The sequence below is a fragment of the Sciurus vulgaris genome (genome assembly GCF_902686455.1).
Source record: "Sciurus vulgaris genome assembly, chromosome: 12".
In the NCBI taxonomy this organism is placed as follows: domain Eukaryota; kingdom Metazoa; phylum Chordata; class Mammalia; order Rodentia; family Sciuridae; genus Sciurus; species Sciurus vulgaris.
In genome coordinates this window covers 23,104,991-23,128,443 of record NC_136473.1, presented here as the reverse complement: position 1 = coordinate 23,128,443, position 23,453 = coordinate 23,104,991, and the positions used below count along the sequence as shown (strand labels likewise).

Genomic DNA, 23,453 nt, shown 5'->3' with positions numbered 1-23,453 from the left:
TGGCCTTCTTGTTTAGTATTCTTAAATGTAAACAGAAGAACCTATGTAAAAGGTTAGATGTTAGTTATGAAAAATTAAGCAGATAAGAAATGTATTGATCACAGATTAGATTATTTGTGAACTTTCCTGGTGAGCCAGAGAATCCAAATTTGTATGCCACAATCTGAGGATCTATACCCAAAGACCACTGTGGGGTCACACTGGTGCAATACCTGGCAGCAGCGATGAAGTTCTATTCCTGCAACTACCCCTCCTTCCCAGAGTACAAGCCGCTCTATCCATCAGTGACCAAAAAGATGGATCCTGGAACAGCTGCTTCTTTATGTTGCTTACTTTTTTTTTTTTTTTGTGGTGCTGGGGATGGAACCCATGTTGCTTACTTCTGAAGTTGCACACCGGTACATGTCATCGGAAGAGTTTAGGTTACATAGCTTTGCCCCCACCCCTGGATGCAGGAGAGCGTATCCCCAATTCTGTCTTGGAAAAGTGAGACTTGTGATGTGGGAAATTATCAGAGGAAAGATGGTCAAAAGATTGGGGGTGGCACCAAAATTATAAAAACATTTACTACCAATCGAATAACAAAGTGAGGGTAGAATAAGCACATTTCCACACCTTCAAATCTCAAGAAACTTACCAGCCCCTCAACCTTTCTAAGAAATCCACTGTAAGAAGTTCTCTTACCTACACAAGGGAATATTAAGATAGATCGTCTCAGGCAAGAGACCAAAGTGAATCTGAAGGATATGGTTACCTACCTGTCTTCCCGCCCTGCCCTAAATGATCCCACCGCCAAAACTCCTCCCATGACCTGGCCCTGCCCCCCGCCCACACAAAGGCCTGCCAAAAGTGACTAGCTCCTCCTATGGCCTGGCTTTGCTAAGGTTGCCTATAAAGCCCAGAACCTCATGGCCAGCAGCCATTTTATCCCTGAAAATGAGCCACTTCAGTTGTTTGACCCCGCCACTGAATAAAGAAGAGTTTGCTGATCTGAGGTCGGCTTTCTGCCTCCGGCTCCGATGTGGGGGCCATGTGCTTTCAGAATCCTCTGAATGCTGATGCAAGGAAGCTCAGGGGAAGGTGCTGGTATAAACCTGCACTGCCAGTTGTTTAAAAGTACAGCACAAAGAGCTATAAAAGTACGTACCACTCAACTGTTACTGGTTTATGTATTTACTATATTTTTTATCATTATTTTAGACTGTACAGTTACTTATAAAAAAGTTTACTCGGGGTGCGGTGGCTCATGCCTGCTGTCCCAGCTACTCGGGAAACCATCGCGGGATGATCCCAAGTTGAGGCCAGCCTAGGCAACTTAGTGAGAAATGAAAATAAAATAAGATAAAATAGGGCTGGAGATGTAACACAGTGGTAGAGGGTTTGCTTTCCATGCACAAGTCTCTGGGTTTGATCCCCAAAACTGCAAAACAAACAAACAAACAAACAAAAAAACCGTAAAATATTATGCCACGTCATAGTGGCAGTAGCCTTATGCATCTTGTGTTTACTGAGTCTCTTGATTGCGTCAAAAGGTCAAAGGGAGTGGCCAACCTATACAATCCAATTTGTGTAAATACACTGTGTGGTTTTCACAGAAAACAATGCGATTGCCTAACACATTTCTTAGAGTGTATTCCTTTATTTGTTTATTATTTATTTGGTACTAGGGATTAAACTCAGGGGTACTCAACCACTGAGCCACATCCCTAGCCCTTTATTTGTGTTTTATTTAGAGTCAGGTTCTCACTGAATTGCTTAGCACCTCGGTAAGTTGCTGAGGCTGGTTCTGAACTCTTGATCCTCCTGTCTCAGCCGCCTGAGCTGCTGGGATTACAGGCATGCATCACTGTGCCTGCTTAGAGTGTATTCCTGTGGTTAAGTGATGCGTGATTGTATACATGCGTGTGGGATATAAGAGGTAAATTTTTATCTTCCACAACAGAAAATCAACATAATATGTAAAAGCAAAATTCAAAAAGTATTTTAATGTTTCTACAAAATACATATAGCATATACCTTACAAATGTAAATTGCATTTCTATTCATTAATAACATATTAACTAATAATTCACATAACTATAATAATAAGACAAGCACATTATTTTAAGATGTGGAGGCAAATGCCAAGATAAAGCTTAAAAGAATGGATCTTGTCTGGGGTATAGAAGGATTGTAGCAGGGGACTGTTTTTCTTTTAAAAAAATATGAATATGCACAACTTAATGTAACAATTACAGAGTAAAAATACATTACAGATTCTTGCAAGTCCTATCTCCCATACTTTAGTTCCGCACCGTTCTTAATGCTAGGATACAATGATAAAGACTTCATCCTTGTAATAGTGTGTAACACTTTAAATGGCATAAATGAGACATTTGTTTTTGGTTGAAGGGAAAACTGTGAATAAAGTTATGTTCAGTCTATAGGGAAGTGCACATACGCAGTGTGGCATCAGTGTGACCCTATCACACCCGTGGTGGGGACTGCAGTGGCAATGGTTTGGAGCCCCAGGTTCAGGTCTCTGCTATATAGATCAAAATGTAGGGTCAGGATGAAGAAGTAACTGAAACTTAAAGGAGTAAAGGAAGTAAAAAGAGGTCAGAGTGTGCAGCAGTTGGCTAGTTCCATGCTGGGGTAATCGCATTTCTTCAGGGAAATACGTGGTTAATCACTGAGGTGTTAGGGAGTTGGTGGTTGGAAAATTTCCGCCCCCTTACACAGCTCTGGGGTTCATATTTCCAATTTACACAAGTGTGACATATTCAGAGAGCAGTAAATAGCCAGGTCCTGTGGTATAGATGATGTTGTAGAGGTAAGGTGAGGCTACCTTGTAGAAGGTATTAGAAGTCAGAACCAAGATGCTGGATTTGATGAGTTAAAAGACAGTTGACTGCAGAACAAGGGAGCAATTTTTCTTTATGTATCTTGGTTTAAAAGCTCAGTTGGTAGGGTGCTTGCCTTGCAAGCACAAGGCCCCAGGTTCATATCCCTATCACCGGGGGAAAAAAAAAAAAAAAAAAGAACTTTGTGTTTTTTCTCCTTGTTGTAGAACTAAATATACTAATGATAGAAAATACATAAATCTTAGGTATTTTGGGGGGGGCGGCGGGTGGTTTCTGGGGTTTGAACTCAGGGGCACTCCACCACTGAGCCATATACGCAGTGTGGCATCAGTGTGACCCTATCACACCCATGGTGGGGACTCCAGTGGCAATGGTTTGGAGCCCCAAAAGCCATTGTTGCCGAAAGCTTGGTCCTTGTCTCCAATGTGTTCAATAATGAGGGCACAGTTTTGAGAAAAAGTAAAAAGGTTTATGGCTTTGCTAGCAAAGGAGAAACACAGGGGACTCCTGTCCTGAAGGCTGTGATTCTCCCATCAGCAGGAACATGGGGCTTTTATAGAGGTGATTCAGAGAAAATGAGATTAGGGAGGAGAGATGAGGAAGGAGAAGATCAGGGAGGAGACGGTTAGGGAAAAGAAGATCAGGGAGGAGAAGATCAGGGAGAAGAAGGTTGGGAAAAAGAAAAAAAAAACATGCAAGTTTCAAAACGACAAGGATGTAGTCAAAACATGAAGGGAACCCCTGTTACATTCTGACTCCATCCATTACTTTTTTTTTTTTTTGTATTGGGAATTGAACTCAGGATTGCTTAACCGCTGAGTCACATCCCCCCCCCCCCCCCCCCCCCCCGGCCCTTTTTTTTTTTTTTTTTTTTTTGTCCCTGCTGGGGATGGAACCTAGGGCCTCATGCTTACAAGGCAAGTACTGTACTGACTGAGCTATCTCCCCAGCCCCTATCCATTACTTTTTAAAACATTTTAAAATTTGATCTGTTCTAATTAGTTGTACATGACAGTAAAATGCATTTATACATTTTGATAGATCATACATAAATGAAGTGTTATCTTTCATTTTTCTGATTATACATACTCAGGATAACATCAATCATACAGTCATGCATGTACATGAGGAAATAATGTCTGTTTCATCTCTATCATTCCTTCCCCCATACCCCTTCCCCTCCCTGCACTCATCACTTTTGAATTCCAGTGAAGTCAATTCTAATTAATGCAGGATAGACTTTAATATTTAAGGCTGACCTGGATCCCCAAATATCTCACTGGATTGGTAATAAGTAAGCACACGATGCATAGAAGTTTTTTGGCCAGCTCTCTGGGAACCTCTGGGTTATCCAGAATCTAGATATGAGGGAAAGTGTATTGCTGTATAAATACTGATTTTTGTCAAATAAAATACACTTAAATATGTCTTTTTTTCTACCAAGAAAAAAATTTAACAAAGTTGGTATTAGTGAAAATATAATGAATTGCAAAACTGCATGCATCCTTTTTTCCAAACTGGGTAGGTTATTTTCTTTCAAATTGAAATACAATTAGCTTTCCATGTTGGTGGGTTCCACATTAGCAGATTAGATGAAAAATATTTGGGAAAAAAAATTCATCTGTCCTGAACATGTAAAGACAATTTTTCTTGCCCTAATTCCCTTAAAAAATATAGTACAACAACTATTTACATAGCATTTACATTGTGTTAGGTGTAAGTAACCTAGAGAAGATTTAAAGTACAGGGGAGGATGTGTGTAAGTTATATGGAAGTACTATACCATTTTACATGAGGAACTTGAGTATCTGTACATTTTGGTGTCCACTGGGGTATTGGAATCAGTCTCCTGTGGAAACTAAGGGTGAATTATAATTCTTATTAAAAAACTGTTTTATAGTATTGGGCACAAGGGTGCAAGTTTATAATCCCAGCTACTGAGACAGGAGAATCACAAGTTTGAAACCAACCTGGGCAATTTGGCAAGATCTTAAACTAAAAAAATGAAAAGAACAGGGGATGTAGCTCAGTGGGAGAACATTCTGGGTTCAATCCTCAGTCACTTCCCTCCCAGTCATGAGTTCTTTATAGCTATTTGTAGTAAAGGCATTTTAAACTATCAACTTGCTTTGAAAAATGAATCAATGCTAATTAAACATAAAGAATTAAGTTAAAGATATTAGCCTGAGTAAAAAAGAGTTTGATTCACACACAATTCCATTAAATATCCATTGGTTACTACTATTTGCTTTTTTAAGTTCATTGAATTGAATTTAGGGGGGAAAATGTTGTCTTAATCCACTTGGTATACCTGGTAAAGTTTTCTTTAAAGTTTACCATGCTAACATTTACATGATGTTAAATATAACATAGAATGGGCTTTGGAAAAAGGGACATTTGTAGCACCATAAAACTTCCTTGACACAGTTTTCTCCTGTGACCCAAACTGTGTTGTGCCCTTTGAAGTTAAGAAACTATATTAGAGCATTTTCTGCCTGTGTGAAGAGAGGAAATTTGAGTAGTCTATGCCTCAGTTTTTTAAAAGTGCTTGGGGGTGGGGATGTAGTTCAGTGGTGCATGTTGATCATGCAGGAGGTAGCCCTGGGTTCCATTTGCAGTACCACAAAACAAGCAAACAGACAAACAACACACAGAAGACAACTTTGGGCCTCTGGAATATATTCCCTCCATTTATTTTTCTTTCCTCCTCCTCCTCCATCTCCTTCTCCTTCTTCTTTGAATTAGGATTATATTTTAGATTTTTTTTTTTTTTTTTTTTACAAAAACAAGCTCCTTTTAAAATTTTATTATTTTTTTCTCTCCATATTTTTATTGGTGTATTATAGCTGTACATAATGATGACAATCCCTTCCTTTTAAAATTTTTTTAAAAAATTGTTCTTTTTAGTTATACATGACAGTAGAATGTATTTTGACGTATTATACATTGATTATAACTTCCCATTCTTTCAGTGTAGTTTGACAGGTCGTGTATTCACATATGAACATTCATTCTATTGTTTTTCCTATTCCCATCCGCCCTTCCCTTCACTCCCCTTTGTCTAATCCTAAGTACTTCTATTCTTCACTACCCTTGCCCCCCTTATTGTATGTTAGCATCTGCTATCAGAGAGAACATTGGACCTTTGATTTTTGGGAGTGGTTTATTTCACAGCATGGTAGTCTCCAGTTCCATCCATTAATTGGCAAATGCCATAATTTCATTCTTCTTTATGCCTGAGTAAACATTCCATTGGGTATATATACCACATTTTCTTTATCCGTTCATCTGTCGAAGGCCACCTAGGTTGGTTCCATAGTTTAGCTACTGTGAATTGAGCTGCTATTAACATTGCTGTGGCTGCACCACGTGACTGTAGTATGCTGATTTTAAGTCCTTTGGGTAGAAATCAAGAAGTGGGATAACTGGGTCAAATGATGGTTCCATTTCAAATTTTTTGAGGAATCCATACTGTGCCAAGTCCTTTTCTTATGTTAGTAATTATTTTTAAAAATTCTTTTTAAATAATGATGATTTATTTTAAAGTCAGAATTTCAACTTGAAAATAGTCATTTCTAAATATATTAATGTGCGATATCTGAACTTTCTTTTTAATTTATTTTTGTCATTGTTGGTTCTTCTGCATTTCCTGGGCTGATTAAAGCACATGAGAAGCCCTTGTGACTGTCAGTTTATATAATAAAACGCACTAATGTAATGTTTTATTATTCTGCATGTGTTTGCTGAGAATCATTCAAGTCTAGATTTAAAAGATTGCATTTTGAAGATAAGGAATTAAATGATCCTTTCTAATTATATGAAAATATAAACTTTTAAAGGATTTAGGTTTCCTTTCAACCCTAATTAATGATTTACATAAAAAACTACATTTTTTCCATTTGTCTTTGAGAGAAAATGGAACTGACTGATCATCTATGTGAAAGTGGGGTTTCAGTGTGAATGGGGGCTACTCTTACAAATGATTTGAAGAGTCTGCTTCCTAGAATCCAGAAAACTCATGTGCCTAACCAGCGTAAATAAATTGATATAGTTAAGAAAATCATAATCTAGAAAAATAGTCTTTTTCAAACTAATTATACATATTTTACTTAAAATCTTTTACCTTTCTCAATATAAGTTTAACTAGCAATCTGGGTTATTTTATTATCTTGGATTTGCCCAAGAATTGAAGGCTTTATCAGTAGTCTATTTTCGTATCATGATAATTTATCCATTGGAAGCAAGTTTGACAATGTGAGGATGAAGCCGTAGCTTCTAATGAGAATTCCCAGAATAGAATCAGCATATTAATCAACCCCCATCATCCACCTGAAATCCATTAACTGTTTAGTGTCTGTTAAGTAGTCATGGATTACATCTGTATTGACACTTCCTTTCTTAGTCTTTTGATTTGATTAACTGCTCTCAACTTATTAGGTGGTTAGTAAATCCAAGGGACAGGGGATCTAGTAAAATCATAAGCAATGTTTGTTTACTGAAGATTCTTTTAAAAATTCCTTTTGTATGGACTTTAAAGAATCCCTAATTGATAATATCAGTTAACAATGAAATCTACAGCAGCCACTACTACTTAATTAACTTTAACTAATAGATATCAGCCAACTTATGATTCCTATACAAATATGATGCCCCTATACAGAATTTGGCTAATATTGGCTAGTATAGATATTGTAGAATTTTGCCTTACTAGTTGTCTGTTCCCCAAAAAAGAAAAAAATAAGTCTTTTTCACAAAATGCCTAAGAGGCTGGGTGGAGTGGAGTTGAGTATTATTTATTTATTTTTTGAACACATCAGATATAAAGATTGATAATAGATGTGCTTACCAATTACCAATCAGTTGCCATCCAGATGAATATATGGCAATACATATTATGTTTGAGCACAGGGATTTTTGTGAAGCTGGTATCAATTGGAAAATTTATGTTATTTATTCATTCAACATTCAAATATTATTCATTCAAATGTTTGTTCATTCAAATATTTATGCAGCGTGGTATCAGATGAGGTTGGTGATGGGGGCAGTGACCAAGTATTGTGTAGGGTTTTGTAGATCATATGTGGTCTGGCCTTTATTATAAGCAAAATTAGAAAATTGTGGAAGTGTTTTATATAGGAAAGTAAACAAAGTATTTGACTTACTGTCTAAAAATATCACTATGGGCTGGGGATACTGCTCAGTGGTCAGCACTTGCCTCGCATGTGCGAGGCCCTAGATTCAATCTCTATCACTGGAAAAAAAAAATCACTGTGCTATGTAGAGAAGAAGTTGTGGTAAGGCAAGAGTTAAGAGAGGATGTGGATAGGGTAGGGGCAGTGACAATAGAGAAGAGAAGCAGAATCAGGTTGTGTAGGTCTATAAAACACTAGTTGAGTGAAGAGAATTTGAATTTCATCTAATGCTTTTATTTGCTTAGATGAAAGGTGATCTTTCAAAGGTTGTTAAATAAGAAGACATACACCCATATATTCTCTTTTTCTTTTTCACCTGAAGTTTTGGAAAAGATCTACAACTCTATGCCATTTCATCCATTCTCTAGTGATTGAACAGAACAGTACTGTTAGTTATGCAAGACAGACATCAGAACTAGAGACTTGTTAAATATTAAACAATGGTGTCCTGACATAACTTTTTAAAGTTCCAAGTGAGTAATTTCCAATGGATAGAACAAGAAAAAAGTTTTCCCTGGTATAATCACTTTCTTCAGATAATCACTGGTAAGAATGCAATTTCCATATCCCTAAATGGAGTTGATCCACTAAATGGAGCTGGAAAAACTAAATGGAGGAGGTTGACCAGCATGGGAAATCTGGAAGAAATTAGTTCAAAATTGCCTAACCAGCAGTCTATACTCCAGAGAAACCACCAAGTGATTGGTGATTCTGGTATAAGAATTCTGAAAAGTCAATTTGCTTGAGGAGAGTTTTGATTTGGAGGTCTCAGGAGGTGACCGAGTGAGGTTGGTTTGGCCAGGCAGGGATGCCATCACTTATTTTTATGGCTGTCCAACCAGACGTTTAGCATCCAGTACAAAGAAGCACTGCATGACTTCTGTGGACATGTTTTCCATTAATTTGTGAAATGATGATGAAAAAATCAATTGGACATTGAGTATTACAAGATGGCAGAAAGAATATAGACTTGGAAGTCAGACACAGCTTCAAATCTTGCTTCTTTTTCCTATCAAATGAGTGACTCAAGAAATTTCTAAGCTCAAGTCTCCCTGTTCTAGTCTTGAGGAGAGAGAGAGAGAGAGAGAGAGAGAGAGAGAGAGAGAGAAGATAAGAAGGGAAGTATTGGTAACCACCCATTTCCCCGCCCTGCTTGTGAGGATTAAGGAGAAAAATCTAACCAATAGGTACCTCATGGGTGTTTTAAGTTTCAAGAGAGTAATTTTGAATTACAGAGCAAGGCAAACCTTCCCCATGTTGAAGGAGTTAGGATAACTGTTGATAAGAACATGTGAGCAACTCATTTGTTCTGCCTGTCCCCAGAGTAGAGATGGATGGCACAAAGCTTAGAAATGTGAGCTTTTGTTACTGAATAATCAGAGATGCGAAAAGTATAAAATGGGCAAACTGTAAAGTCCAGGCAAGTGTAAAAGGAATTAGAAAGGGAAAGATGAGCATGGGCTTTTAGTAAACTGGAAACTATTAGTCTCAGAAGGCTGATAAGAATGTGGATAAGCCTGTGGGAGCAGGGGTGTGACAGGAAACTGGAAATATCCATTACCTTTCTCTCATGAGCTGAAATTCTCTTCCCCAGCCAGGATCGGGGCTAGAAGAGCCAGCCCAAACAGATGATCTTTCTGTTTTCCTTTTCCTGGTTCGATTTCTGTGGGACTCTGACTCTCAGCCAAGGTAACTCAAAAGGTCTCTGCTTTTAGAAGCAGTTTCTACTGCCAATTTCTGTCTCACATCTTCAAAATCTAGGTAGAATTTTACACTGCCAAATGTACCGGACGGAGAACAGAATGACTTTGATTTCTCAGAAGCAACAGTATGTATGGAGCTTCTATTTGATGCCCTGAAGCTTGTGGCGTGCTCTGTAAAATGCAGAGACCTGCCAGTCCGTGCTTAATCTCAAGGTGAAAGAGATCTTAGAATCTAATTTAGGAGACTGTGGATATCGTAAATGAAATTGCCTTGAGATTCAAATGTTAAAATCCGCCTTAAATAGGTATGTGAAGAAAAGAGTGGTTTCTCTGTGGACGGAGGATGTGACAGTGCTTTGTGGGACGGGTGTCAGGAGTAAATGAACAAATACACATAAAAGTACTTATAATGCCCCTCAGTCCACATTGTGTGTTCAGTGGACATGAGCTGTTATTGATTTGAAGCAGTGTTGCCTGATTTGCCTAGTGATTAAAAATCATCTGGGAGGGCTTGTTAAATTTAAAGATTCCTGAGTCCCTCCCCAAAATTTATATTTTGTTTGCCCTGAGGAGGTTGGGGAAAATAGACTGTGCGTGTTTAACAAGTATTCTAGAATAATTTAGATTTTTCTAGTTTTAAAAACACCACCTGAAAGCAATGGTTCTCAAGTTTCAGGTACTTCAGAGTCCTCTGGCTGCCTGCTCCTTAGGAATCCAAGGTAGTAGGGAAAAATCTGCATAGTGACGAGGGTTCCAGGTAACGTTGATGCTGGTGGTGGCAAATGGACTTTACCACACTTTAAAAAAACCAGGCCTCTTTGTATGACTGAATGACTGGAGTGATCCTATAATATGTACAGTCAGAAAAATGAGAAATTATACTCCTTTTATGTATGGCTTATCAAAATGCATAAATACATTCTACTGCATAACTAATTAGAACAAAAACCAAAACAAAACAAAATACTAGGCCTCTTAAAGAGATTCACTAAGTTCTTGGAAACTATTCCCAAACTAGTTGTCTGTCCAAATATCAACATTATGGAAGGAAAGGGAGACAGGCAAGAGTCTTAAAGTTCAGATTTCCAGATTTGTCCTGCTGAGACTTTTACTCAGTAGGTTTGGGATGGGGCCTGAGCACGGGTGTGTTTTAAGTTTCCCAGACAATTCCGTCCTGCACTCTGGCCTGGGAACCCTCAGACTCCACCCGAGTGCTAGGCAGCTTGGTTGGTATTAACATGCCTTCGGAAAGACTGTGTCGGTTCGGAACAGGATTGGTCCCTGGAGAAAAGGAGAGACCCAGAGCAAGCCAAGATCCCCAGAGTTCCTGGTTGTCACTCAATTTCCTGATTTCCAGACCTGGCCCCTCTGTGGCCAGCACCAGCCAGCCCAGTCCCAGGGGCCCCTGTCTGAATCGTAGCTCAGTAAACCATAATTCCTGTCACTTCCCAGCCTGCATCCTGACAGCTTTCCCTGACCCAGCTTGTGTCCTGTGTGCCTCTGGCCTTTCCTGTGTTCTTCGCAGCTCCTGTGATGAACACATTCCTCCAGGCCTCAGCCTATCCTGTACTGTCTCCCTCATTTCCTAGGTTCAGCTGAGGCTTTCTTTCTCCAAAGAGATTATTTATTCTCTCTTTCCCCAAATATCTCAAAATCAGGACAAGTAGGATGGTGTCTTCTCTGGCTGTGCTCAAAGCCTTTCCAAGGCTATGTGTCCACAGAGGTGCTTCTTTACTGTTATGGTTTGGATTTTAAGTGTCCCTGAAGACCACGTGTTGAAGACTTGGTCCCTGATCGATGGCACTTGAGAAGTGGTGGAAACTTTAAGAGGTGGGGACTACTTGGAAGGGAACTAGGTCATCAAGGGCCTTCCCCATAAAGGGACACTGGGACCCTAGGCCCTTCCTCTCCCTGTCTGCTTCCTGGCCATCATGATACGAGCGGCTTTGTTCCCACCGTGGTACACACTCCTCTGCTCATGATGTTCTCACTATAGGTTGAGAGTGACAAGGCCAAGTGACCACAGATTGGCACCGCTGCAACCATTAGCCAAAATAAATATTTCCTCCTTTTAGGTTGATTTTTCCAGGTATTTTGTCACAGTGATGGAAAGGTGACTAACATACTTTTATCATCTCAACTCCTAATAATTTGGGGAGATTACAGGATCACAGAGCCTCTTGGTTCCTTGGTACAGTGAACAACATTGCATGTATCTGAGCACATTTAGGGTACCTAATATGTCCAAAGGGAAAATAAAGATGACCAGGGACAGAGGTGATTGTTACTCAGGGCTGAATGAGCATTATGAAAGGGAGGCCTGCCTGAAACATTTGTTAGGGGCTACTTACTTGTAATAAGAAGCATGCAAGCCAGGCACACAGCATGCAAGCCAGTGGCGCACGCCTGTAATCCCAGCAGTTCAGGAGGTTGAGGCAGGAAGATCATGAGTTCAAAGCCAGCCTCAGTAATCTACCAAGGCCCTAACCAACTCACTGAGATCCTGACTCAAAATACAATACAAAAAAGGGCTCAGTGGTTAAGTACCCCTGGGTTCAATTTCTGGTGTGCAAAAAAAAAAAAAAAGGATTAGTACCTCGAATTGAGCTTCTGAATGGCCATAAAATGTACATTAAAAAAAATATTTTAGTTGCAGATGGACACAATACCTTTATTTTGTTTATTTAGTTTTTTAATGTAGTGCTGGGAATTGAACCCAGTGCTTCACCTATGCGAGGCAAATGCTCTACCACTGAGCCACAACCCCAGTCCAAAATGTACATATTATATTGTGAAAGAGATTACATTTTTCAGTGTAGAGGATAAAGAAGAATGGTAAATTGGAATGGGCAGCCTAGAATACAGGCAATAATAAGACACATTGATGGAATTAAAACAAACAAACAAACAAAACAGCCAAAAATCTGTCTACTTCTTTTAAGTCATAATGTGCTGGCTCTTCTAAACAATATTAGTGATAAAATATATTTCCCCTAAAAAATCTAATTGTTAACAGTAGCTGTGGTTACCATTCAGGTGGGCACATTTAAATTACTCATCTTTTTTTTTTTCCTTTGTGATACTGTGGATTAAACCAGGGGATGCCCTACCAATTAGCTACATCCCCAGACATTTTTAATTTTCTTATTCTGAGACACAGTCTCTCTAAGTTGTTCAGATTGGCCTTGAACTTGAACTTGTGATATCTCTGCCTCAGCCACCTGAGTCACTGGGATTGTAGGCATGCACCACTGCAACTGGCAAATGATCTTTTAATCAACATCATATCCTGACTGGAAGTTAATTTGGAGGACTTCCAGTGACACAGTGGACTGACTGACATATACTGGTTAACAGGTTATATTTGTGGAGTTTCAACATCTTTGGAGCTTTGGAGGCTCCTTCCAGGGTGCTGCATATTTCTGCATTAAAGAGTACACTTTAAATAAATAATAAGAATGTGGGAATTGTGAAGACAAGAAATTATCTGATCTGTCATTCTCGGTGACAACTGGGAGTTTGTGTTTAAAATCTAACAGGGGAATGAAAAGAAAGTGAGTTGTAAGGTATATTTTTGTTTGATAAGTGCAGATATTTTAGTTTATAAGTATTTTTTATCAAATTTGAATAAAAATTTTGTTTTTATTTTAATAATTATTTTTAAACAAAAGAACAAATAAAATGACTATTACTGATTATTGCCTGATTGTTTCTTTTTGGCATACAGAAGGATGGGATATTAAAAATGATTCAGTATGATTGTCCAATATGCTAGATATTGTTCCTCAAAATATCACTGTTGGTTTCAACCAAGAACATGTTGATCAGCATAAAGAGAAAATAGTCTTTGTAACTGGCTATGTGTGGGTCTGGAATGTTCCCTAGAGACTCATGTGTTAAAGGTTTGGTCCTCAGCTTGGTGTTTTGGGAGGTGGTGAAATCTGTAAGATATGAGACCTTGTGGGAGGTTTGAGACCACTGGGGACATGTTCTTTAAGGGGATGTGGGACTCTAGTCCCTTCCCATCTCTTTTTGCTTCCTGGCTGCCATGAGGTGAACAGGTCTCCTCTGCTATGTGCTCCTGCCATAATGTATTGTGCTTACACAGGTCCAAAGCAACAGATTCCAGTGACCATGGACTGAAACCTCCAAAAATGTAGGTCAAAATGAGCCTTTCCTCCGAATAAATACCTTAGGTATTGTTACAGTAATGGAAAGCGACTAACAGTAACCAACTTTTCATTTCTCTTTCCTACCGTAACATTTCAGGAGAAAACAAGCCAGGTGCGGTGGTACACGCCTGTAATCCCAGAGGCTCGGGAGGCTGAGATAGGAGGATCACGAGTTCAAAGCCAGCCTCAGCAATGGCGAGGTGCTAAGCAACTCAATGAGACCCTGTCTTTAAATAAATACAAAATAGGACTGGGGATGTGGCTCAGTGGTCAAGTGCCCCTGATTTCAATCCCCAATACCAAAAAGAAAAAAAAAAAGAAATTAAGATCTTTGAGTGTGCTTTAATTTATCCACCTATGAGTGTGCTTCATAGGACAGAGGAGTTTGTATCTTAACTGTCTGGGATTTCCAAATATTTATGTCTATTTGATAATTTTGGGAGGAATTGTCTTTGAAATGTGAAAAAAAAATTGATAGGCATTTTAAAGTTTTTTTTTTGATGCTGGGGATTTAAACCCAGGACCTTGTGCTCGTGAGGCAAACACTCTACCAACTGAGCTATATCCCCAGCCCATTTTAAAGTTTTTGACTGTCATTTTGTGGGAAAAACAATTTTAAAATAAGGAAAAATTGTTTTCATTAAGTGATACAATTCAGGAAGTAGCATAAGATACAGTCACCAAGTTTGATTTAAATTGTAATGTGTTTGGGGGACTTTGTTCTAATGGCAGCATTAATGAAAGGTGGCATATAGTGAAAGTTACTTTTGAAATTTCTTCAATAAGTTCTCTGTGAATTTCTGGACTTCTAAGTGACGTGAAGTATTGATTCAGATCTGTCAAATTCTCACTCTTTAGATGTCACTTGACCTCCTGGGCACATAATGACAGAGATCTCCCTCACTATTTAAATAGTTTCCTCTTCTTTTCTTTCTTTCTGTTTCTCTACTTTTCCTCAGCTTCTCTTCCTCTTCCCCTCCCTCCCTCTCTCTTTTTCTTTCTATCTCTTCTGCTTTTACCTTATGCTAAAGGCTCATAGTTAAATTCCCTCGAGTTACATTCTCAAAATGAATTTGTGTATGATGCAACTCCGTGGTATTTAGCAACTCATGGTATTTTGGCTTCTGTCCGCATTTCACTTGCAGTAGAATAGATGAAAACAATCCAAGAAACACAGAATGTAGGATTAAGATAAATGCATGTTACAGGGTTGGTGGTTGGTCACGTGCATGTTTTGCCAAGTAATCAGACCTTAAAAGGTAATTACTTTAGGACCTTGACAAAAATCTGGGATGGACTGCTCTTAAAAAGCATACTTTTGATTCTCTAGGATTAGCAAAGAATGAAGCTTTCAGGACACTGAAGCTCAATGATTAATCCGAGGATTTCTCTTACTGTCCCCTTTGTTTCCTACTCAAAACCATGTTAAGCAATATCTAGGTATTACTGTAATTTGTTTCTGGGCATCTAAAAATGAGAGAGTTCTTTACAATATCGCTCAACAGCCTCTTATTTACCAGACAGAAGTATATGTGAAATAATTGCTACAGCACAGAGCGGAGCTCTGGGGGCCTTGAGTGGGTGTCCCTCCAAAGGGTGGTGACATTCTGCCCCTCAGCACACTCCTAAGGAAGAGAAGGGATCAGTGAGAAGACATTCAGGTTTTGTTCTCTCTCCATTGGAGGCATGTTTTCACTGGGTATATTTTCTTTAACTGCCCCATCTGGCAAGGGTACACACATTTTGAATTAAAAGAAAAATTTTTACAGGCCTTTTGCAAACATAACGTGTTCTTCCTTTGTTGCAATGTTTGTGTTCTGGGAAAGGCCTTGCAAAGCCTGTGGTAAGTTGCTTAATAGTGATCATGGCTGTTAATTCAAATTTTTTTCCCGCAAGAAAGAAGGGGGGAAAGAACTATCTAGTGAATATCAGGGTCTTTAGGCTTATTCAGGGGAATTGGACCAAAGGTAGTAATATAACAACAACAACAACAACAATTAATAATAATAATAATAAAATTGGCTTTGCATAGTAGTGATTTTTTAAAAAATTTAAAAATCATTTTGTTTTTGACTAACCTGTATTAATTGTGCATATTAATGTAGTTCTAGGTATTATTTCCACATCTGAATCCAGTGTGCACAGATCAAATCCAGGCTCCTTTTATACACTCCCTTCCTCCTCTAGGAATCACTATTGTACATTCAGGCTTGATATTTTTTAGCTTTCACATATGAAAGAAAATGTGTGATACTTGTTGTTCTATGTCTGGCTTATTTCACTTAGCATAATGACATCTATTTCCATCCATTTTGCCACAAATGATAGTATTCCATTCTTCTTTATGTTTGAATAATATTCTGTTGTGTGCATGTGTGTGCATGTATGTATGTGTATATATATGTGTATTTCATTTTTCTTTGTCCATTCATGTTGGTAGGCACCTAGGTTGATTCCATAGCTTAGTTATTTCAAGGACTGCTGCAATAAAAATAGGCATGAAGGGTTCTCTTTGGCATACTGGTTTCATATCTTTTGGATATATGCCAGAAGTGGGATAGGTGAATTCTATGGAAGATCTATTTTTTGTTTATTTGAGGAAACTCCATACTATTCTCCATAATGGCTGTACTAATTTACATTCCCACTAACAGTGTCTGAGAGCTCCTTTTTCTCCTCATCCTTGCTGACATTTGTTATTTATTTATTTATAGTAGCCATTCTAACTGTGGTGAGATGATAGCTCACTGTTGTTAATTTGGTTAATGATATTGAGTGTTTTTTTCATATATTTGTTGGCCATTTATATTTCTTCTTTTAAGAAGTGTCCGTTTTTAAATTAAATTGTTTATTTTGTGTTGTTAATTTTTGTGTGTTCCTTATGTATTCTTGATACTAATTCTTTGTCAGAAGAGTAGTGATTTAAGCTGGAGTCCATGATCACCCTTGGGGAGAATTTGGCTGGACTGCAGGATGATCTCTCTTTAAAAAAAAAAAAAAGAAAAAAAAATGGCACAATGTTTTTTGTATGTACATTTTGTTAGTTTTCCAGAAATGTCTCTGAGTTGCTAAAATAATCTTTTACAGCATCTCAGAAACTAAGGCTTTCTCTCAAATGATGTTAAAATTAATTCTTATATGAAACCTATATGCCATTATCCAATACTATTTTTCAGAATATTCAATAAATGGATAAATACCAAGAAGACAAGAACTGAAATTTTATTTGTTTTTTGTTTTTAATTTAAGTAGAGGTATATTGATTTCAAGAGATTTGTACTTAAAAATATTAGAATGCCCCTAATTGAAAGAGAAAGATATCTACTTTAAGTAAATGTGTGGTAGTGTGCTGGCTAAGATTTTTGCTTCATAAAATTAAGTAAAAATTACTTGTATTCATGATATGAAAGAAATACTTTTAAAAGATTGTACTTTTTATGATTCTCCATAATGCTAAAATGATCTTTTATTGCCCCTTTCTCTTTTTATTATAATTAACATTTCTATTTGGAACAAGACTACTGGAAAACATTCAGAATAAATTGTGTATTTATATACACAATTTATTATATCAAATACACAATTTATTATATATAATATTATATATACATATATATTACATATATACATATATATATAAAGATTGGATTTTTACATGTAAGAAACTCTATTTCTAGGTAGAGGAATTTGGGTCATGTTTTACTTTCTTTAACTGAGATTCTTCATAGTGCCTAGCTATATAAAGACCACATTATTGTTCATTTAAGAGAAACCCTGTTTTGACAGGGTTAATCCTATTGAGAAATTATAACATCATTATGCAGCAGTTAGAAAGATTCTGAAATCCTAGGTAATAGTGGACATTTACTTGAATTATAATTTTATAAAACTTAAGAGAATTGGTGCTAACCATGTCTGTTTAATGAAGGTTGCTAGCTATTCTGTTTTTGTAAGTTTATATATATCACTTGAATATTTTTATTCAGCTTTTAACTTGTATCATCTCATTTTAGTCAAAAGCTTTTAGTTACTCACAGGGCTTGATGTAAATCATTCCTATAATTAAATACATTGGTTTCTTTTATGTGGTTCCATAATAATGCAAAAAATTGAGCATTTTCTAGACTTGTATTTATACATTTACTTTTGTCCTTAAACTTGCTATATTTTAAGAGGACACCAAGAAGAATCAAGCAGATTTTGGCCTCAAGAAACTTTCAATTAATGTTAGGAATAAAGTATGTACATAAATATTCTTACCGCAAATAATGTGATACCTATTAAGGTCATGCATACAAAAATTTAGATAATACAAATATTCACATTTATGAATAATTTCATAGGCAACATTTTGAGTTTATGAGTGTGCTTATTTCAATGCTTCAATATACACCTTGAAAGGCAAATATTCTTAACCCTAGCACTAGTTGGTGAAGGGGAGGCAAGGGCAGGAAGTAGCAACTGAGTTGGCTTTGAGGGATGGATGGGATTTGCATATCTGATGAGTAGGCGTTCCTGGTGAAAGCAACAGCTGTAGAGGTGCCCTGACACTTCAGGGAAGCATAGAAACATCTCATGCTGCAGGGTCAGGGAATAGTGAGTGGCAAAGTCAAAAGCCTGTTCAAGGTCTCTAATTTGTAGTGAAAGGGAAGACAAGAGAGACTATGTATTGTCATATGTGATGTTGAATTAGGAAAATACTTTGGAGCAAATACAAAGGCTTAAGTGTGCGTCTGAAGTATTGTTTATCAGTGACACTCCAGAGGATGCTCTGAGTGATGTGCTTTATAGAGGCCACACCTTACAACATACAGAACTCACTAATTTCTTCTTTTCCTTTTCACCCATGATTCTTTTTTTTCATTTGATGTAGTCTGTGGTCAGGTCTCTACTATAAGCAATTTGCTTGCAACAGAGCTGTAGTTAAGGCCTTGAAAACTAACTATATAGTTACATCACCTGGAAAGAATTTGATGGTGAATTGAGCCAACAAAGACAGTATTTATTTCATATTGTTTAACCATCTTGGTTCCACTTGGTAGTGGCCTAAGCAATTTTTTTTTTTTTTTGGTGATTATTCAGGTTTATCTTTTTAATTAAATGTTGTTGATTCAAAAATTGACAAGTTAGGGCAGTGACTCTATTTTATGTGATACACAGTGTCATGGATACATGTATATTTGTCAAAACCCATGGAATGGACAACATTTAGAGTGGACCCTAATATCGGTTACAGACTCTGGGTACTAATGACTGTCAATGTAGGTTCATTGATTGCAGAAAATGTGCCTTGTTGTTATGGTTTAGACATCAGGTGTCCCCCAAAAGCTCATGTGTGAAACAATGCAAGGATTGGGTTATGAAAGATGGGTTGGGTTTTGACAGCCTTTACTCAATGAGTGAATTAATCATTGATAGGGATTAACAGAGTGGTAACTGTAGACAGCTAGGGTGTGTTTGGGGGAGGTGGGTCCCTGGAGTGGTGCCTTTGGGGTTTATATTTTGTGCTTGTTGAGCAGAGCTCTCTTCCTCTGCTTTCTGGTATGGTGTCTTTAGTTGCTTCCCTCTGCCACACTATTCTGCCATGATGTTCCGCCTCACCTCAGACCCCAAGGAATGGAACCAGCTATCTATGGACTGACACCTCTGAAACCGTGAGCCCCCAAAATAAACTTTTCTTCTTCTAAAATTGTTCTCGTCAGGTCTTTTAGTCAGCTGACTGAAACACATGTTGATGACAGATGTATATTTTGGGGGAACAGTGTGTGTGGGGGGGTGGGGAAGAGGGTATATGGGAACTCTGTAATTTCTGCTCCTTTTGATGTGAACTTAAAACTGCTGTAAAAAAATCAAGCCCACTTAAAAAAATTAATAGTTGTAAAGAACTGCAAAAGCCTGTGGCCTCTTATAGGTGACTTCATGGGAGAGTTCAGGATAGACGGTGAAGGTGGCAGGTCGCATCACCATGGAGTCTTAGGCAGTGGGGAGTCCTGGTTCTTCCACCTACATGGGGGGAGGAAAGAGGTTCCTTGGACATAATACACTGGGTTGGACTGTGAGAAGAGTCGGCCAAGGAGAGCACAACAGTGGAAAGATCTTAGAAAAAAGAAATTCAGGGCTCATTGTCCTGTATACAAGCCCTATGTATCCACTGACTGCATCCACAGAATCAAGCAACCATGGATTGGAAATATTTTTTAAAACTGCATCTGTTCAGAATATGCGCAGACTATCTTCTTGTCATCATTTCCTAAACAATACAGTGTAACAACTATTTAATAGCATTTACTTTGTATTAGTTATTACACAAATAATCTAGAGATGATTTAAAGAATACAGGATATGTTCTTGACTGGGTAGAATTAATGTTGTCAAAATGGCCCTAGTACCAAAAGCAATATATGAATTCAATGCATGCTCCATCAAAATGGCATTCTTCGTAGAGCCAGGAAAAACAGTCCTTAAATTCAGTTGGAAGAATAAGAGAACCAGAATAACCAAAGCAATTCGGACCAAGAAGAGCAATGAAGGAGGCATCATGATACTTGATCTCAAATTACACGACAGAGCTACAGTAACAGAAATTGACATTAAAATAGACATAAAGACTAATGGAATAGAAGGTACAGACACAAACCCATATACTTATAACCACTTGATACTTGACAAAGGTGCCAAAAATATATTTTGGAGAAAAGACAGTCTTCTTAACAAATGGTGCTGGAAAAACTAGATATCAATATGTAGATGATTGAATTTAAATTCCTCTCTTTCAACCAGTACAAAAATCATATCAAAGCGGATCAAAGACTTAGGAATTAGACCAGAAAACTGCTAGAAGAAAATATAGAGCCCACATGCCATCACATAGTTGCAGGTGCTGATTTCCTCAACAAGACCCCTAAAGTGCAAGAAATAAAACCAAGAATCAATTAAAAAGCTTTTGCACAGCAAAGGGAATTGTTAAGAGCATACAGAGAGAGCCTACAGAATGGGAAAAAAATCTTGGCCAACTATTCCTTTGACAGGGGATTAATATCCAGAATATATAAAGAACTAAAAAAACAAAAAACCCAAATAACCCAATCAATAAATGGGCAGAAGAACTAAAAAGACATTTCTCAAAAGAAGAAACACAAATGGCTAATAAATATGTGAAAAAATGTTCAACTTCTCGAGCAATCAGGGAAGTGCAAATCAAAACTATACTAAGATTTCATCTCACTCTGGTCAGAATGGCAATTATCAAAAACAAAAACAAGGGCTAGGGATATGACTCAGTTGGCAGAGTGCTTGCCTTACAAGCACAAAGCTCTGGGTTCAATCCCCAGCTCTGCAAAACAAAAACAAGAACAAAAACCCACAAAAAAACAAACAAACCAAAAAAATACAAACAATAGTAAATGCTGATGATGATGTAGGGGAAAAAAGCACACTGATACATTGTTGTGGGACTGCAAGTTAATACAACCACTTTGGAAAGCAGTGTGGAGATTCCTCAAAAAACTAGGAATGGATCCACCACATAACCCAGCTATCCCACTTCTTGGTATTTATTCAAAAGAATTAAAATCTGCATACTATGACAATATAGCCACTGTAATGTTTATAGTAGCACAATTCACAGTAGACAAATTATAGAATCAACTCCGATGCCCATCAGTAGATCTACAGGTCAAGAAAATATCTTATATAGACACAATAGAGTTTTTATTCAGTCATAAAGAAGAATGAAATAATGTCATTTGTTGGTAAGTGGATAGAAATGGAGAAAATAATGCTAAGTGAAAATCAAGAATCCAGTGTTTTCTCTTATATGTGGAAGCTAAAGCAAAATAAGGGAAAGAAAGTGGAGGTAGGGGGAGGGGATATGTGTATATATCAATGTATCAAATGGAATTTCTTTATGTATATGTAGAAAGTACCAATAAAAAGTAAATAAATTAACTAATAAAAGGAAAATCAATAGAAAAGAGGAAGGAGAATTGGGGAGGAGGAGAAGAGGGAAAGGGTAGGGAAATGGGGATTGGAATCAAATTCCTTGCATGCATGATTTGTCAAAATATGCCTGACTATTATACATAACTCAAATGCTCTCATAAAAAAATAGTATAGGGGAGAATGTGCATAGCTTATGTGCAAATACCATGCCAATGAATGAATATAAGGGACTTGAATATCTGTGAATTTTGGTATCACCAGGGGTCCTGGAACCCATCCACCATGAATACTGTACTGATGAGGGTCAAATCCCTCTTTCTATCCCTTGCTTTCCAAAAACCCCATTAATGGATATCTTCCCTTAAGAATGCATCTTGAGACCAGGCATGGTGGTGCATGCCTGTAATCCCAGAAACTAAGGAGGCTGAGGCAGGAGGATCACAAGTTCAAGGTCAGCTCTCAGCAACTTAGCAAGACCCTGTCTCAAAGTAAAAAATAAAAAGGACTTGGAATGTCACTCAGTGACAAAGCACCCCTAGCATCAATTTTCAGTGCCCCCTCCAAAAGAAAAAATGCATCTTGATTTTGTAATGGAGGTCGACTCTTAAGGCATTTTTCTTTCTTATTTTATTTTTTTGGTACTGGGGATTGAACTCAGGGCACTTGACCACTGAGCCACATGCCCAGCCCTATTTTGTATTTCATTTGGAGACAGGATCACAATGAGTTGCTTAGCACCTCACTTTTGCTGAGGTTGGTTTTGAACTCATGAGCCTCCTGCCTCAGCCTCCCAAGTGGTTGGGATTACAGGTATGCACCACCGCGCCTGTCCCCTTTCTTATTTTGAGATTTAAGACACAAAGAAAAAAAATGCATATTAATCTGTTAATGTAAGGGATAGTGCTGTACATTGCTGTGCAGGCTTCCTCTTTCTCTCGTCTCAATTTTTAATTATTTTCTTGTTGCTGTTGAAAAATTGCGGCGGTGAAGCCTGTGTGCTGGTGTACACGTGCCCTTTTGCTCTCCTAGGCCTGATGGACTTATATACTCTGTAGTATTCCTTATGCTTTTGTCTCTAAACTCATTTGTTTCGAGGTTCCTTCTTCATTTTTAATAAACTCACTGAGTACTTGCCTTTGAGACTTAATATTAAAAGCTATATCCTAAAAAAAGTCCTGAAAAACAACAAGGAAAACAACATTATATTGAGACTTGGGACCAAGTTTCTTCAGTATTCCTATATGATTGGTTTACTGCAGTCCTTGCTGCTCCTGATCTTGTACACTTTTGTTGGCCTCAGACACCTTTACATTTGTTTAGAGGCCTGATTCTTGGGCCAATAATTTAATTTCTTTGAAGAACGAGATGACTTGTCTAGATGACGTGGGATTAGAATAAGGGACTAAATGAGCCAGGAAATGAGAATCCCTGATCAGTCCTTTGGTTGCTTTCCTTTAGTTTGTAGTGAAATCAATTAAGTCCTCTTTGCATAATTCTTTTTATAAACCTATAACCACTCGTATCAATTTTATTGCTGAGTAGGAAAGAAAATTGGTATGCATTTGTTTGCAGGGGAACAAAATAAATATCGTGGATTCAGTT

The 23,453-nt window shown here is 37.7% G+C and overlaps 1 long non-coding RNA gene across 1 annotated transcript; it reads left to right on the top strand.

The window, feature by feature from the left end:
* The first annotated feature begins 1,032 nt into the window (after positions 1-1,032).
* On the top strand, positions 1,033-10,510 carry LOC306641290. Its single transcript, XR_013758110.1, has 3 exons — positions 1,033-1,139; positions 9,630-9,724; positions 10,409-10,510. It is a non-coding gene; the product is annotated as an uncharacterized lncRNA (long non-coding RNA).
* The last annotated feature ends 12,943 nt before the right edge of the window (positions 10,511-23,453 follow it).